The following is an 11324-nucleotide window of genomic DNA, read 5'->3' on the forward strand; positions in this document are numbered from 1 at the left end:
TACAAATCAAACTTATTGGAGGTAACATTATGGTCTATGCTATTTCAACAATTTTTTTCAACTTTTCAACTACACAATTCATCAACTTTTATCAAAATTTACTAAAAATTTGATTTTAATCAAAACCAAATAGGGGCTAAATATTCCCTATCCACGTTGATGGCTTGCTCTAAGGGAAAGAGGTGACGAGAGGATTTTCAAAGTAGTGTATCATCCAATGTAAAAGACTGATCAATGATACATTGACATTTTTGTGTAAATATTATTGTTGGTTCAAGGTCTTTTAATTCATCAAAACTAGTATAACTATTTTGTTAAAGTAATGCTACTTATACATAATGGTGTACATATAGATAACATGTAACAGAAAGAAAAAGAGACAAGAAAAGATCAATTATTATAATCTATCTCTTCCATATCATTTATTTGTACATCATTTTATACACAATAATGTACAAATAGTTGATAGCATTGCTCATTTTCTCAGGGGAAGTTGAAGAGGAAAATGTTACAAAAAAATAAAAATCACTGTGATATTTTTGGCTCATCCTCATCTCATTGGTTGCATTAAAGATTAAAATTGTGTCAGCTTTTGTTCCAAGTACATGAAGTGTTCATTGACATGGAAGTGCAAGAGGAAATACCCATAGATAGCCTAAATACAATAGAGGTTTGTAAGATTAGACCAAAAAATATAAACATTTGAAAAATAGCCTTTGAACAATAATTTTTCCAAAAGTACCCCTTATTGTGAAATTGCAACCAAAGCTACTACAATATATAAAAACTTTCAATTAGGTCCTCAAAGAAATATAGATAAAAAAATCTTTAATAAATTTAAACCCAAGTATTATACAAAATTTTATTGATCTAAAAAATGCAACAGAAAATGAATTAAAATATTTAGAAGAAGATCTAAAAGTTTTCTTTACAGAATATTTAGATCCAAAATTAAAAAATAAAAATGTTTCTATAAATAATAGTATAATCAAAACAGAAAATGTTATATATAAACTAATTCTTAATCTGAGAAGAAGAATTAAAGAATTAAATATAATTATTGAAGAAAAAGTATTAATAAAAGATAGTGAATTTTATAAATTTTATTGTAATATTTTAAATACTTATGAAGATTTTAATTGGCTCAAAAATCTTAACCCCTCCGCTGCACACTCCGATGAAATGGTATCAGAGCCATGTTTCGAACCAGAAATTATGATGAATATAGTAGATGAGGAAAATATAATTGAAGAATTTTTGAAAAAAGTTGAAAAATATAAAAACCCTAGTTATCCCTATTTACCTAAAAATACTACAAATGAAAGTTTTGAGGATATACACAAAAGATTAGAAAATCTAGAATATAATCTACAAGTAGGAAATGCTCTTTTAGATAAAAATCTTAAAGGAAAAGATAGGATTATAATTAATCCACCTCAAGATTTTAGGATAACACAAAAGGAAAATAATAAAGGGAAAAATATGAAGAAAAATAATATATGATTACAAATGTAGAAGAAATAGAACAAAAATTCTTAGAATCTATAGGAGAAGAGCATGAAAAATATAAAAACAGTTAGAAGAATTAACGGAAAAAATGGAAAATACAAAGATGAATACTAATCTATCTTCAAGTCAGAATATAAAAATAGAATTCAGTAGTGATGAAGAACAAAATTATCCTTATGGTACCCCAATACCTGATAAGGATGGTATTTACCAATATAGAAAAACACAGAAAAGATACACTGGAAATGTAAGAAAACAGTCCATAAAAGAAATAAACTCAATGAAATCTTATAATGAACCAATCCATACAACAGGTATATGGTTAGATCTAGATTGTGTAGATAAAAATAAAGCTATTGAAACATGGATGAAAAGTAAAGATTTAGCAATACAATTTAATAAATGGGAAACATATACAACTTTTGGATTTATTGAACATACATTCAGAGGAATTGTTTCTGAATGGTGGAGAAAGTTACCAGAAATTATTAAAGGAAGAATAAAGTATGGAGCAGGTAGAACTGAGGTATTAGATAATAGAAATACTTTAAATGAACAAAATATTCAGGAGATATTAAAAAGATTTGAAAAAATCTTAAGAACAGAATTCTTAGGAAATAGGTATACTTCTAATGATGAAAAAAGAAAACAAAATGAATATAATCAAGGAATGATAGCAATGAAAAATTTAAAGATATGTGATATGTGTGAGTTAGAAAGATACACATGTAAATTCGAATAAATATACTATACACTAAATCAAGGAGATTATCAAGAAAATAAACCTATATTAAGGTCTTATTTTACTAAATTACCATTCCCATGGGGAATTAAGTTATTAAAAGAATATGAAAATTATTACCTCGAGGAGAAGAGGAAGGAGTAAAAATAAATAGTCTTGGAAGTAGAATTGAATTTACAAAAAGAATGATAGGCATATGGTGTAGAGAAGCATTAGAAAATAAAAAAGCATAAAAAATAAGAAAGAATTCATTATGTTGTTACAAAGATAATGGCCAAGTTGAACAATTTGGATGCTATAAGAAGAAATATAAACCATATAAAAAATATAAAAGAAAATTCAAAAACTACAAAAAATTCAAGAAGATGAATTTTAAACCACATAAAAAATATTTCAAGAAAAGAAATTGGAATAAAAAATTTAAATTGTGAAATATTAAGAAATGTAGATGTTTTATTTGTAATGAAGAAGGACACATTGCCCTTCAATGTCCTAAAAAGAAAAATAGACAGAATGTAAAAACTCTTAGAATTTATGAAAAATTTCAAGAAGATAGTGACATAGAACCAATTGAATATTTTGAAGATCTAAGTAGTGAATGTAGTAGTATTTATGAATTAAATACATCCTTATCAGAAGAAGATTATGAGGAGATAGTATATATGAACCAGGAAATACAACAATCAGAAATAGAAATAGAAACAATTGAAGAAGTTGAAGACTCTATAGAAGGTATAAATCAAGAAATTACCTTTGATATTAAAAAATACACAGAAATCACTAAGAAGATATTAGACCTACAAGAAAAAGATGTATTCTATCAAAAATTCTTAGGAATTTTATCAAGAGTAAATAAAACAATTGTAAGTATGAATTATAAAGAAATGTCTATCAATATAGAAAATACTATAGGAAAATCGAGGATTCCTATAATTACAAAAGAGTGGGTAAAACAAAAGTTATCCAAAATTCCAGAAAACGTAAGAAACAAATTAAAATATATTGAATTAGGAGGAGTCCAGATAATGGTAAAAGGATTTTTTAGAGAAGGTATGAACATACCAATAGAAATATACTGTATGGACAATAGAATTTTACAAGATCCTATAGATGCTCTATTAGGAACAGTTGTAGGAAACTTAGTCTATCAAAAGATAATATTTACAGTAAAACCAAATTATGCAATATCATTAAATGATGAAAATATTGACCAAAGTTTCAATCTATATTATAGAATTGGAAACTTGAAGATGTTACGAAGAAGTAAGGCTATTAGTATAAGCATAAAATCAATTTTTGCTTTTAGTACTAGCCAAATGTACTACCATCTGAATACTGGATATACAATTCAAAGAGAATAGTCACCGCTACAACACTAGGTGGAAATAAGGTAATATATAGTAAATATGATACGCAAGTACCTTTTCTAATTTCCTTTAGAGAAGTATTTGTTGATACAATATATATGTCAACCACAATTGGATTTGATATTTTATTAGGACAAAATTTTCTATTAAAATATACACCATTTACACAATATATTGATAAGTATATGTTCACAACACTTTATGCACATAAAATATTTACACCTAAAATAAATAAAGCTGCTACAATAGCATATATAGATATAAACCATCAGAGTTCCTCAACCAGCGTGGTGGATGTTGGAGTACAGAAAAATTTAAACCAGTTACAGTCTTAAAAATGACAACAAAAAATAGGATTGAAAAACTGAAAAAAAAGAAATTTCTGAAACATATTCTGAAAATCCATTAGAAAAATGGAATATAGATAAAGTAAAGGCAAAGATAGAATTAACCAATCCAAACACTATTGTTAGAGTCAAACCCATGAAATATAGTGTTGATGACCAAAAGGAATTTAAAAATCAGATAAAAGAATTATTAGAAGCCAAATTAATTAGACTTCGTAAAAGTCCACATAGCAGTCCAGCCTTTATGGTTAGAAAATATAGTGAGATAAAAAGAGGAAAAGCCAGAATGGTGATAAATTACAAAAAATTAAATGAAATTACTAATTTGATGGATACTACTTACCAAATAAGGACACCCTTATTAAACAAGTACAGAACAAAAAGATATTTTCAAAATTTGATTGTAAGTCAGGGTTTTGGCAAATCATGCTTACAGAAGAAAGTAAACCACTAACTGCATTTAATACCCCCAATCCTTTAGGACAATACGAATGGAATGTAATGCCATTTTGGTTGAAAAATGCACCACAAATATTCCAAAGAATAATGGATGAGGTAATCAAACCAATCACTTATTTCTGTATTGCATATGTAGATGATTTACTTATTCGTTCAAATAATATTGATGAACATATTGAACATCTTGAAAAATTTTGTTATATTATGAAAAAACATGGTATTACATTTTCTCAAAAGAAAGCTGAGATAGCTAGAACAGAGATAGAATTTTTAGGATTATTTAAAAAAGAAGGAGAATTGCAATTGCAATCTCATATTGGAGAAAAATTTCAAGAATTTCCTGAAAAAATCAAAGATAAGAAACAATTACAAAGCTTCCTTGGTATATTAAATTATGCTGAAAGATTCATTGAAAATTATGTCAAATTAAAAAATTATTTTCTTCCAAAGTTAAGAAAAAATATTATGTGGTCTTGGGAAGAGCAAGATTGTGAAAATATAAGGAAAGTAAAAGAGGAATTAAAGGTATTACCCAAACTTGTAATACCACAAGAAGAAGATTTTTTTTATCCTTGAAACTGATGCTTAGATTATTATTGGGGAGCAGTATTAAAGGTTAAAAAGAATCATAAAGAATAGAAATGTGAAAAAGATTGTTCTTGTCCTGAGATACTTGCAGGATATATATCAGGAACATTTAAAGAAGTTGAAACAAGGTATGAGACGAACAGAAAAGAACTCATTGCTATAAAAAGAGGAGTTCGAAAATATGAAGATTATTTATTACCAAAGAAATTCTTGATCAGAACTGATAATACTCAAGTTAAAGCATTTTTGAAAAATAATGTTGATCCATCTATTACCAATAGATATATTATTAGGATACAAATTTGGTTATCATATTTCAAATTTGATATTGAATACATAAAAGGTAAAACTAACTTTCTTCTCGATTATCTTAGCAGGGATGGAGCTAGAACAATTAAGGATGAAAGTCCAAATACTTGAGATAAAAGTTTTCTATTTGGAAACACAAATTCAAAATATCCAAGATAGCCTTTGAGGCAAAAATATAGCCTTTAAGGCAGGAGTTACTTGTACCAAGTCTAGTATCCCTTCGCAGGGACTTGTGAATACTAGCGCTCTTCCCGAGGATAAAGGAAAAGAAAAGAAGGTAATAGGAACCCCTTCACAGGGAAAACTTGAACCTATTACTGGTAATAAAGATATTCAAGATATCAAAAGAGAAGGTAGCTCTTCACAGAACCAAATTCAATCTAAACTTTCTATTGAAAGGATAGATATAAAAGATATTGTCAAGATATGCCATGAAGCAAAAATTCCCAAAAAAGATAACCATGAAGAAGTAACACTCTTTATTATTATTTTTAATATTTTATCAGATTGGTATCTGGAGATTGGAAAGTGGATGAAGACTCTCCACTATTCAAAATACAGCAAGATAAATTTTTATCCAGGAACACCAGCCAACTGGGTTCGAAATTGTTTTGAGATAGGAAATATACTTTGTATATATCCTAACAAAGATCTTAAAGAGATAGCTCAACTTTCAGCCAACATCAGGAAAGTTGTTAAAAGATATACTGAAATCGTCAAGACAACAAATATATATATCAAATTCCATTCAGCAACTATGGAATGGGATCCTGTTCTTGAATATATGCATCCATCGTTCCATGTGATAAAAATGGGATTTACAAATCAACATTTTTTACCAACCAATCAAAAGGTTGTTAAAAATAGATATCAATATATTCTAAATATGATGCCCTACAGAAGAGCAAAAGGGTACAAAGAGATATTTGAACATGTAACTCAGATAATTATTGAAAAAGAAAAAATATGGGTTTATCCATCTGAAGATCATATTATCTATTCCAATGCAAGGATGGCCACCAAGGAAGAAGATATTTGTTATCTGGATCATTTATTATCTGCAATTATTTCTAACCAAGTGCATGGATCAGAAGATATGGCTAAAGAATTATGCAAATTACTTTGGAACTACAGTGATCACCATTGTGAATACTGTGTAGTTGAAGATATGAGTCAAGCATCCCTTAATGATGAAGAATTCCTTGCAGAATTCTTTGATTCGAAAATGGAAAAGTGATGGTGACAAAAGTAGCCCTTTATCACTACTTTAATAAACAAATTTATTAAAAAAAAACTATGACTACTAAAAGACAAAAGATAGTGCAAAAAAAGTCTCTATAATTGTGACTTTTCCCCACCACTTGTCACAAGTGACAGACAAACTCAAAAGATAAGGCATATAATTTCCAAAGAAGAGGTCCACCTAGCAAGAAGATAATGAAAAATTCGGTGGAGATAAGATGGCCTAACTACCCAACAAAGAAAGGTGGAAAACATTTGTCAAGATAAGATTCCCAAAGACTTCTATAAAAGAAGGCAAGAAGGAAGAAGGAAGATATCTCGAAACAACTTATCTCTAAAACACTCTGAGGAAACACATCTTAGAGAGATATCTTTTGTAATCTATATACACCACTTGTATTCAGAAAAATATTAGATAGCTTGAAAATAGTAAAGCGTGTAATAAGGTAATCACTTATGGAGTTCTAAACTTCATAAAGTGAGTACCAAAGGTATGTAAATATAGTTTGTAAGCATGTACAATTTCAGTTTATGAATATCAAAGTAAAATTTGTTATGTTCAACAAAGCTTTTATAAAAGGATTTCGTTAAGTTTCTAATGATTCCTCCGCAGTACAGATAGAGATTTTAAAAGATTTTCAAAACATTGATTTTGATGGATGTTAGTCATGCCAAAGCACTCGTCTTTGATGAATGGTTTAGGGGGGGAAAAAGGCAGTTTTCTAACAAAATTGTAGCACCTTATGTGTGAGTTATCTTTTAAAATTTCGTTCCAAGTAAGAATTTGATTCTGAAAAGAGTTTGAATAGAGGTGAAAATAGAGACTCTGGATATTGTGAGATAGCGTCTGTGGCAACACGGGTAGTTCTCTAGAGTGAGAAATGCAACCTTAATTGAAAAGTCTTTTGTGGAAACAGATGTGGACCCAAATGATTTCAAAAAACATTTTAAACATTTACTTGATTCAGAAGATTGATTAAGTGCATGCAAAACATCTATAAAAGCATACTGGAGGGAAAGCCTGTGTTTACTTCCATTTGATTACTGTAAGTTATTTACTTATTTTTACATGCTTATGCTTTAATTATTCTGATGAACAATTCACAAGCATCCACATCCATTAATGATAATAATCTCATATTATTTTTAGATGAAAAAGATGTTTCGTTTTTATTTAAATTAGATGAAAAGTCTAAAGATATATTTCCTATTGGCAAAGAAAAAATTGAAGAAATATATAGAGATATAGATTATAATTGTAAAAATAATATAGGATTTGATTCTGTAGGAACAAGTAGAGAAATAAGAAAAGTAGAAGATATTATAACTAAACATAGAGATATACAAGAAGAAATTTCAGAAGAATTAGTTCGAAGATATATAACCAAGAAAGGTCAGCCTAGGATCTTTGAAAAACTACTAAAATATTAAGAATATTTAAAGGTATTTAAAAGATTGAAAAATATAGATATAGGTCCTAATTAACAAATTCCTAAAGATACAGGGAACATCTTATAAATAATTATAGTAAAGGTAAAATAGTACTTCCAATAGAAAAGGCCATTGAGGGCCGCATAAATTTACTTTTTGCTAAAAAGCCGATAAAATTGAATTTTTAAGCACACGTCATTGCATCCACAACTTTTGTTTATTTTTTGACTTCACATTTCACATGATTTATTGACTTTTTATCAAATTTATTTGCTAAAATTTACATCAAACAGACACTAAGTTTATTAATGTGTGACCAATTATGAAAATGAGAAAAAAACTTTGATGATCAACCCGAAATTCACTCAAACTTCGATGAATGTTTGACCATTTATGGAATCAACTCTTTTTCTACTCTTAGATATCGTAACGTAAAAATAGAAGCTTGCCGTTTCATCCATGTGAAAATATCTAGAATCTATTCTTCATTTTTTCAAACTCGTTTTCTTCAAAGTTCATCTTCAATCACATATTTTATTAAACAATCTTGCTACAGTGATAGATCAAATGACGAATTCAATGACAAAAAGAACATGTGTCAACAGTGGTGGATCTAGGCAGTGACGAGTTAGGGCAATTGCCATAGCTGGATTGGCCAGAAAGATTTATTTTTTAATTTTTTTGCTGATAATAGATAAATATTTTAGATTATATATTTAATAATTCATATTAACAACATACATATTTGATAGTATAGTTGGTTAGCTCTTCCACTATTAGATTGGAGGTCTTGTGTTCGAAACTTTTCAAGAGTGATATTTTTTTTTTAAATTTTGTATTTCAATAAATTTTGTCAAAACAAATGCAAGAAAGGTGATTCAACCTTACTAAATTCTTTAAACATAGTGACCACTTTACAATCATTGCACTTATTGATTTTTAACATATAATGTAACAAAATAATATATGTTCAATTTTATTGGTTCAATGCAAATAGGGTTGGGCAAATCTCCCGAATCGAATCGAACCCGAACCCGACGGTTCTTGTCAAATTAAATATCCGAACGGGTAACTGAATTGAGAATCGACGGGTACGGTTCGGTTCTCGGTTCTAGACCAAGAACCGAATCTTTCTAATTTTTTTTATATTGAATAAATCAAATTATTTTAATTTAAATTTTTTCTAAACAAACTAACAATTTCTAAATCCAAATTTTTAAGTGCATAACGTTGTCTCGACTCTCGCAGCCTTGCTGACATTCCAAAATCTATACAATCGTCGACCGACGTTGTGACCTCCGATCGAAACTGTGACCTCCGCCAACCGAAATTTTGATCATAGTGATCATTTGAATAAGGTAGTCTACTAGTCTCTGACATTTCAAAACCATTGAACGTGTTATTAGTTGTATTTATATAATATTATTATAAATGTTAAAAAAATTAATTATAGTATATAACCGAACGGAACGGAACTGAACCGAATGGAACCGAACTCGAACGGTTCCATTTACTAAATACTCGAAAATTTTGGTTCGGTTCGACCCGCGCCCACCCCTAAACGCAAGTAGAAACATTTCAATGGATGCTTTGTCCCTCTTCTTGATTTTTTTTTTCTTTTTTTCTTCTCTAATCAATTGATTTGAGAGTTTGGTCAATTAATAATGATTGATGAATTTGCAAGAAAATTGACCTTAGTGTCATGAGGAATCTTTCAACAAAACTTATTTAATTAATAAAATGTTCCATTTTTCGTTCACAAAAAATCGATTACAAAAAAGTGAAATCATACAAGCCATAAAATTGATATAAGCACATAAATCATTTCAATTTTGTTAAAATATAATAATGTTTGTTTAATTAACATTAATTGGAAATTGAATATTGGCATTTTATTAATATATATTGCCTATTTAATTGAAAATTAAAATAGAACATTTTACAAATTATGGAATGATTTTTTCATTCAAAATGAAAGTTCGTAATAGGGGTGAGCATTTTAACCGGAATCGAAATTGAACCGAAATCAGAGGTTCAGATTCGAATCTCGAAAGAAATAAATAGGAACCGAAACTGAGAATCGAGAACCAAGTGGGTCTGGTTCAATTCTTGGTTCTTGAATTGGAATCGTGGATGACCGAATGGAACTGATATTTTTATAATTTTTTATTTTTCTAATTACTAGATTGTATAAAAAAAATTGCAAAATTTAATAATTATAACTTAAACACTAAATAGGCTGCTCAATTCAGCCCAAAGAAAAAATCCATTCCAAAATTTTTCGCCCATTTTAATTACCTAAGTCCAAATACATATATATTGCCCAAAAGCAATTTAAGTATAATCCAATAAAAACATGTAAAGATAATAACACATTTTTCCTCTTTCAATCACTAGAATCCCTTGTCGCCCTTCTTTCCCAATTTCCTCTTTTCATTTTCTTCTCGTCAACATTACTCTTGCTACAATAACTTCGTCTATTGCACCAACACCACAGTAATTTTTGTAACTCTTCATACATACTTATTTTTCCTATTATGTTATCTTCAAGTTTTTATTTGAATTTTTTTTGGGTATTGATATGATTACTTCAAAAAAACTCAATTTTTTTAGGTCACCGTTTTTTCTTGACTCTTTATGCTGGTCTTATACTCTTATTAAAATTCTTTTAAATTCTAACTAGTTTTTAATGTTCTTTTAAGACTGGTTTTATTAATTCTTTGTGTAACTTTTAATTCATTAAGGCTATTTATGTCTCGGATGATTAGTCCATTAATGTCAATTACTAAATCTATGACTTGATGGATAGTTTGTGAATAATTTGTCTAATTACATGATTGGATTTATTAAATGTGCATTCAAAAAAATGTTATAGGTAGATGGTTCGGGTTTGGGTCCAATAATTACGTGGAATTGAATGGATCTATTTACGAAATACCCGAACCGACCCACTCGGCGCCTACCCTTAGTTCATACCTAATTCTAGTTCTAATGGTATATCTAGTTCTTCTAGTTCTAATCCGAATAATTTTTTTAATATTATTTAATTAAATATTAATAAACAATCCCGCTATAACGGACGTTAACCACCGATAGTAAACTTTCAACGCTCGTGATTCGCCCTAACTGAATTCGTCCCTGTGTCAATACATAATTCGACAACTAAAAGAAAAATCATAACACCCAATATCACTCCGCCACAACACATTGTCACCTCACCTCCTGTCATTAACTTTGGCCAATGAGCATCCATTGTTGAATTCACAGCTTTTAAGTTTTCAATAGTAGATTTTATCGGTTTTTATCAAAGTTTATTAAAAAATAAATAAT

Source organism: Olea europaea, chromosome 11 (assembly GCF_002742605.1).
Source record: "Olea europaea var. sylvestris chromosome 11, O_europaea_v1, whole genome shotgun sequence".
Classification (NCBI taxonomy): Eukaryota; Viridiplantae; Streptophyta; class Magnoliopsida; order Lamiales; family Oleaceae; genus Olea; species Olea europaea.